The 6716-nt window shown below is 42.1% G+C and overlaps 1 long non-coding RNA gene across 1 annotated transcript; it reads right to left on the bottom strand.

Annotated features, from left to right (window-relative positions):
• Nucleotides 1-718: 718 nt before the first annotated feature.
• LOC120999766 lies at nucleotides 719-4828 on the bottom strand. The gene is made up of 3 exons (XR_005778629.1): nucleotides 4786-4828; nucleotides 4578-4701; nucleotides 719-785 (listed from the first exon to the last, which is right to left on the bottom strand). It is a non-coding gene; the product is annotated as an uncharacterized LOC120999766 (long non-coding RNA).
• Between the last annotated feature and the right edge of the window lie 1888 nt (nucleotides 4829-6716).

Raw genomic sequence — 6716 nt, 5'->3', positions numbered from 1 at the left:
AAAACATTTCCCACATTCTGAGCATGAAAATGGCTTCTCTCTTTTGTGAGTTCTCTGATGATGACGCAAAGCTGATTTATGGGTAAAACAAGCTCTACATTCTGAGCATGAAAACGGCTTCTCTCCTGTGTGAGTTCTTAGATGTTCCACAAGAGTTGATTTTTGATTAAAGCATTTCCCACATTCCGGACATAAAAATGGTTTCTCCCCTGTGTGAGTTCTCTGATGTCTATCAAGATCTAGTTTTTGACGAAAACATTTCCCACATTCTGAGCAGGAATATGGCTTCTCTCTTGTATGAGTTCTCTGATGACGAACGAGATCTGTTTTATAGGTAAAACATGTTCCACATTCTGAGCATGAAAATGGCTTCTCTCCCGTGTGAATTCGTAGATGTTCCGCAAGAGATGATCTCTGTCTAAAACATTTCCCACATTCTGGACATAAAAATGGTTTTTCCCCTGTGTGAGTTCTCTGATGTCTATCAAGGGCCGATTTGGGACTAAAATATTTCCCACATTCTGAACATGAAAATGCCATTTTAGGTTTGTGACTTCTCTCGTGCAAAGAAAGATTAGAACAGTTAAGTCCAGTTATTTGTTTGCCAGTGAGTGATTGCTTAGATGAAGGTTTCCAGTGACCAGCGGTATCGGTGGATAGATCTCTGCTGTGTAGGACTGAGGGTACATGAGGAGTTACTGAATCATTTTGTGTGGTATTATATTCTGCTTCATGATGGGATGATAAATGGAGATGTCCATGGGAGCCGCTCATCCCGCCTTCACCTGGAAAATGAATCAAATGTTCTTATTCTACCAAATAACGTAATTCATCTTTTTTTAAATCTTTATTGAGATAATAGCAAGCCCAGAAACAAAGTATATAGGAGATGTAATAAAACCGGATAATGTACAATCTCAGTAAGTCAGATATACTTTTAAAAAATAAAAATTAAAAAAAAAAAGGAAGAAAGACATAGAAAACACCACACATTTTCAAGCCTCATTTTGCACAAATAAAAATTGGGTACTTTTTCCCTTGCCTCTGGGCAGGGTCGTGTTCATAAGATCTCTCTCTGTAGAGGTCCCAGAATATAATCCCTTGTAGAGAAAGTGATTAAATCCTTACCATGCAACAAAGTGAAAAAAAAAAAAAAGAAGTTCAAGGAGTCCACAAAAAGGATCTGAGGCTACCACAGCATGTACTGAATATAGGTGGCAATGGTAATTTATTGCAGTCAATTGGACAAGTGATCTAACATTCACATGTTCAAGTCCCCTCGGGGAACTTAAAGGGGTATTCCCATCTTGGACATTGGGGGCATATAGCTAGTGTGGCCACCGCTCTATTCACTTCTATGGGGCTGACGGAAATAGCCGAGCCAGTGGACAGCTATTTTCGGAGCTCCCATAGGAATGAATTAAGGGTGGACGCTTATGCGCAGTGAGCATTCTTGCACTTTGTGGGCTCCTTTTTAAGTATAAGTGCAGGTCCTATCAGCAATATGGCGCCAATGTCCGAGATGGAAATACCCCTTTAATATGTGTAAAGAAAAAAAAAAGTTCTAGAAAAATCTAAAACATGCAAATCACCCCTTTCTCCCCCATAATAAAAATAAACAATAAAAAATAAAGACTATTTAACCGCCGTGCCCTAAAACACCCATACTACTGAAATATAAATATATTTATCCAGCACTGTCAACAATGTAACGGGGGAAAAAAAAATATATAAAAAAATCAAAATTGTACTAATTACCCCCGCTGTTATTTTTTCTTAGCCTCTGCAAACCCCCCCCCCCCCCATTCCTTAATGTCCTCTCGACAACACTGGAGCCTGGAGAGGTGACCACTGGAATCCTGGTAGGAACAGGAGTTGTCAGCCTGTTACTAGACTTAGTGGCCAGTGTGAAAACTGCTGAATTTTTTTTTTTTTTTTTTTTAAATAATAGATTGTGACTTGGAAAATGAAAAACCACCATAAATCCTTAATAAACATGTTTAAAGGGAAACGTCACCATAAAAAGCAGTGCAATCTGTAGGCAGCATATTACAGAGCAGAGGGAGCCGATCAGGCCAATAACGTTTCAATATAACTTGGCATCACTCTTATGGGGGCCCTTTCTGTGGGTGTCACTCTTATGGGGGTCACTATGGGTGTATTTTGACCACACACAAACAAATGAAATAGACCCAGATGAAGCCATGTTTTTTTGCTAGTTACATGTAGGTGAAAAATGGCTACGTGTGACGAATGTTTTTGTAACAGCCGTAATATGGCCATTTTTAGAATCAATTGAAGTCTATGGGGCTATTCACATGCCTGTTTTTTGATGGGCAGTGAATAGTTGGTGTCAAAAAATAAATAAAAAATTCCTATTTTTGCCCGTTTTTACAGCCAGGCGGACCCCACTGAGATCAATGGGTCCATTTTAACTGCCGTTTAGACAGAAGTGCACACATCTAACGGCCATTTAAAATGGGTACTGTGATGGTGCATTGTGATTCTCAGTCATGTTTTTTGTGATCCCTAGTTATGTCATCCTCTGCGTATATGGAGTAACCATAGGTTGAAAAGGCATTGTCCAAAAAGGATAACCCTTTTAGAGAGAGGTGGGACTCCACATGTCTGTTTTACCACCTGCACACTAAAATAATAACAAAGATTGAGCAACTTTTTTTTAGAATTTGGCTTTATGCTGTTCCTGTTTTTCCTCCTGAAAATGTATGAATCCTGTACCTGTATATACTTATGGATAATATATGGTCCTTAGTGTGCTACCTTGTGCACCTACAGTATGTCTACCACATGAGTTTTTTGGGAATCAAAAACTGGCTACAATCTTGTTTTATACTATAACATGCCCTGTTTATGGATACGCTGTGACAAATGGCCCCATGGTCGGCCTGAAACAAGTAGGTGATCGTGTCTTTGTTGTGTCTTATTTGGATATCCGTTCCTCACCATGGAAATTGCAGCACCGAGAAGGACAAGCCGCAAAGTTTGCAAATCTAGGAAGTAGCGCCTAGCTCCAATCTGTGGTATGTGCAAGGGGCATCAAACCCAGATTGAAAGCAAAATACAATGTACAATGCAAACTGAGAGTGACAGAGTCCTCGAACTGAGAGGCCTTGGTTTATCACTGTGGCAGATCGCTACGTATCTAGGACAAGATGTAAGCACTGTTCAACGCTGCGTGTCTTGATGGTTGGGAGAACAACAACTAACTGGAATGACAGTAAGAGGTGCAGAGAGGAGAACCTCCGCACAGATGGATCGTCTGATTAGAAGAATGGCGCGTAGTAATCTTTTCTGACCTGCAAGTGAAACTGTCACATCTCAAACCCAGGGCAGCAAAGAGTGTCTACACAAACCACCTGAAGACATTTCCACTGACATCATGCCAACGCTCACAAAGACTAGCATGGCATGATGGAAATGGAGGTCTATCCTCTTCGGTGACGAGTCCCACTTTTGACACAGTGATAGCCGTAGATTGGCCTTGAGACCATGTGTGCAAAACCATGAAGACATCTTCACATGGGAACGATACGCTGGTCCTACCATTAGGACTATGGTGTGGGGTGGCATAATGTCCGGTAGCCAGATCCCTCTACTCTTCATTTTAGGTACACTAACATCTCAGCCTTACATTTATTTGGTTATGGAACCGGAGATACGGCCATTTCTCCAAAGTGTCCCAGGAGCCACATGATCCTTGTGCTACTGTGAGCAGCGTGTGTGTCCTAAATGTGCTACCACGGCCTGCATCATCTCCAGACATGTCTCCTGACTTGTCTCTCATAGAGCACAGCTGAGATGTTATCGATCAACAATTACAAAGGGAGCTGCCAGCAGCGGATTTTGAGGATTTGCAGGCTCAAATCCATTCAGCATGGCAGAACATTCCCCAAAAAAATGTTAACAAGTGCGTATTTCTGTGCATAGTGCTCATTAATTAATATTGAATAAATTGAGATGTTTTGAATATTTAGTTTCCATTTTTTAGCATTTGCATATCATTAACATGTCTATCGATCCTGTGATTTCCATATTTCCACGAGTTTTCCTTTTTGGGGCTGCAATTTCAATGTTGTGCTTAATGTGTGTCAGGGGCGTAGATCTAGTGGAAGCAGCTGCTACGGGGCCCAAACTCAGAAGGTGCCCATCCAGGAGGAGGGCTGAAAGATTGTATTGTCAAAGCCTCCTCAACAGCATTATACAGTGACACTATACAGTATATACACTGTATAAGTGTGGAAAAAGGATGGACTGGCTGCTGGGCCACGGGAGTGGAGGTAGCATGGGAGGAGGAGGAAGGGGGGTGTAGAAGTTGCTGGATGGGAGGGGCATTAAAAAATTTGCTGTGGGGCCAAGTAATTTCTAGTTACACCACTGATGTGTATCATGAAAACTGAAGTTTTATTATGTTCTTTGGATGCTGGACCCTCTTCATTAACCAATAGGAAACACACACAGTGACTGAATACATTGTCTATATGTGATGATCAGATGATGGAGGAATCTGACTCTCAGAACTGTTCTCTCCTCTACAGTCATGGAAGGTCTCCTCTTACCCGGTGATGTGAGGGACTGGTGATTCTCCATCAAGACGTCCTTGTACAGATCCCTGTGTTCTTCTAAATACTCCCACTCCTCCATGGAGAAATAGACAGCGACATCCTGACACCTTATAGGAACCTGACAACACAAGGATACAGTCATTACCAGTCCCCTCCCTTTGGCGTTATTGTTTAATGTCCCAGCATTCCCAGCAGCGCTCACCTCTCCGCTCAGCAGCTCAGTGATCCTGGTGGTAAGTTCTAGGATCTTCTGCTCATGTATCAGGGAATGAGGTGGAGGCTCGGTGATGGGGCTCTGGGTCCTGCTCCATCCTCCTGACACACGGGGTGTCACACACTCACCAGACGACTTCTTCACTACTGTGTAATCCTGTGTATGGGGAGACGCCGATCACTACAGAGATTCTAAGAATCCTTCACCTTTCCAGACATTTCCCTGTTTTATTACTAGAGATAAGAGTGATGTCATGTGAGACTCTCACCTCTCCAGTTATCAAGGAGATGATCTCTAGGGTGAGGTCCAATATCCTTGCAGCCATGTGGTTTCTGTCCTTGTACAGATCCTTGCATCCTTCTAAATACTCCCACTCCTCCATGGAGAAATAGAGAGTGATATCCCGACACCTTATAGGAACCTGACAACACAAGAATACAGTTATCTGGATCACGGACTTAGATTCAGGATGGTTGCCTGCAGAGTCACGCTGGACCTACCTCTATCAGCACTCCGTCATCCGAAACTAATCAATCTTAGCTTCCACCACTCGTCATATCAGGCTGACGAGACACCTTGCATTAAATAACACCTACATACTCTACAACTGCTAGCATTCACAGGTTAATACCACACTATAGGTATCGCTTCTTCTAAGGTCATGGAATCGTTAGAACACAAGAAGGTTCTTATTAAAGTGAAGTTATAATATTAAAAAAAGGACAGTGAATATAAACAATGGGGTCATCATAGAAAATACAACATAAAATATACAGACATATAAACACAGTGCAAAATAACAGTTTGGAAAATAAAAGGGATAAAAACAGAACTTAATAAGTTACGAAACGGTTAAGTCCGGTTGCCTCGAGAAGCAGAAATATTGGTCAGCCATCAAACTTGTGATCCCCAATGAAATGACAGTTTGCTTTTCTCCATGCCCGTGTTAAAAAGGGTCTGTAGATTCCCCCATAACATCCCCCCCCCCCTCCCCCGGTAAGTGTAATCTTAAATTTCCCTTACACCCAAGACAGCACCCTTGAGAGACGACTAGAATAGTAATAGCTTGGGGGGCTACAGCCTGCAGGACTTTCCTGCCAAAAGATAGCCTGTCCTTAGAGTCTAAATCTAATCTGTAGTGATGAAAAAAAGTACATGGAGACTTCCAGGTAGCAACCCTACAAATTTGTTCTAGAGATGCATTAGACCTCTCTGCCCAAGAGGTAGAAATGGATCTGGTTGAGTGAGCACCAAATCCCAAAGGAGGAGTTTCCCCCGCTGAGGAATAGGCTAAGGTAATAGCACCCACTATCCATCTAGTAAGTGTTCTAGAAGGAGCATTGAGACCAAATTGTACAAAAAGTCTGGAGGATTTTCTCCATTGACTAGTGAGTGACTTTCAAGTATTCAGACAGGCATCTTTTCACGTCTAGACAATGGAGCCTCCTCTCTTTCTCATTCTTTGGGGGCTGACACAAGGATGGAAGAACAATGTCTTGGGTTCTATGAAACAGTGAGACCACATTAGGTAGAAAGGAAGGAAGGATCTGGTTTAATGAGCGCTCGATCCTCCAAGATGTTAGTATAAGGAGGAGAGGCTGAAACGGTAGAAATCTCTCCCACGCTCCTGGCAGAGGTAATTGCCACTAGAAACACGGTTTTAAACGACAAATTTTTAATAGACAAGTCCTGTAGTGGTTCAAAAGGAGGCTCCATCATTCTAGACAAAACTAGATTAAGATCCCACGGACGAACTGAGGGTCTGATCACAGGTTTAATCCTACTAATTGCTTTAAAGAATCTCCTAATCCAAGGCTTATTGGCAATAGGGAAATCAAAAAAAGCACTAAAGGGCAGAAACTTGTACCTTTAGAGTGCTAGGTCTTAGGTTCTTATCGAGACCCCTTTGTAAAAAATCT

This window comes from Bufo bufo, chromosome 4 (assembly GCF_905171765.1).
Source record: "Bufo bufo chromosome 4, aBufBuf1.1, whole genome shotgun sequence".
NCBI lineage: Eukaryota > Metazoa > Chordata > Amphibia > Anura > Bufonidae > Bufo > Bufo bufo.
This window is presented reverse-complemented; position numbering and strand designations above follow the sequence as displayed.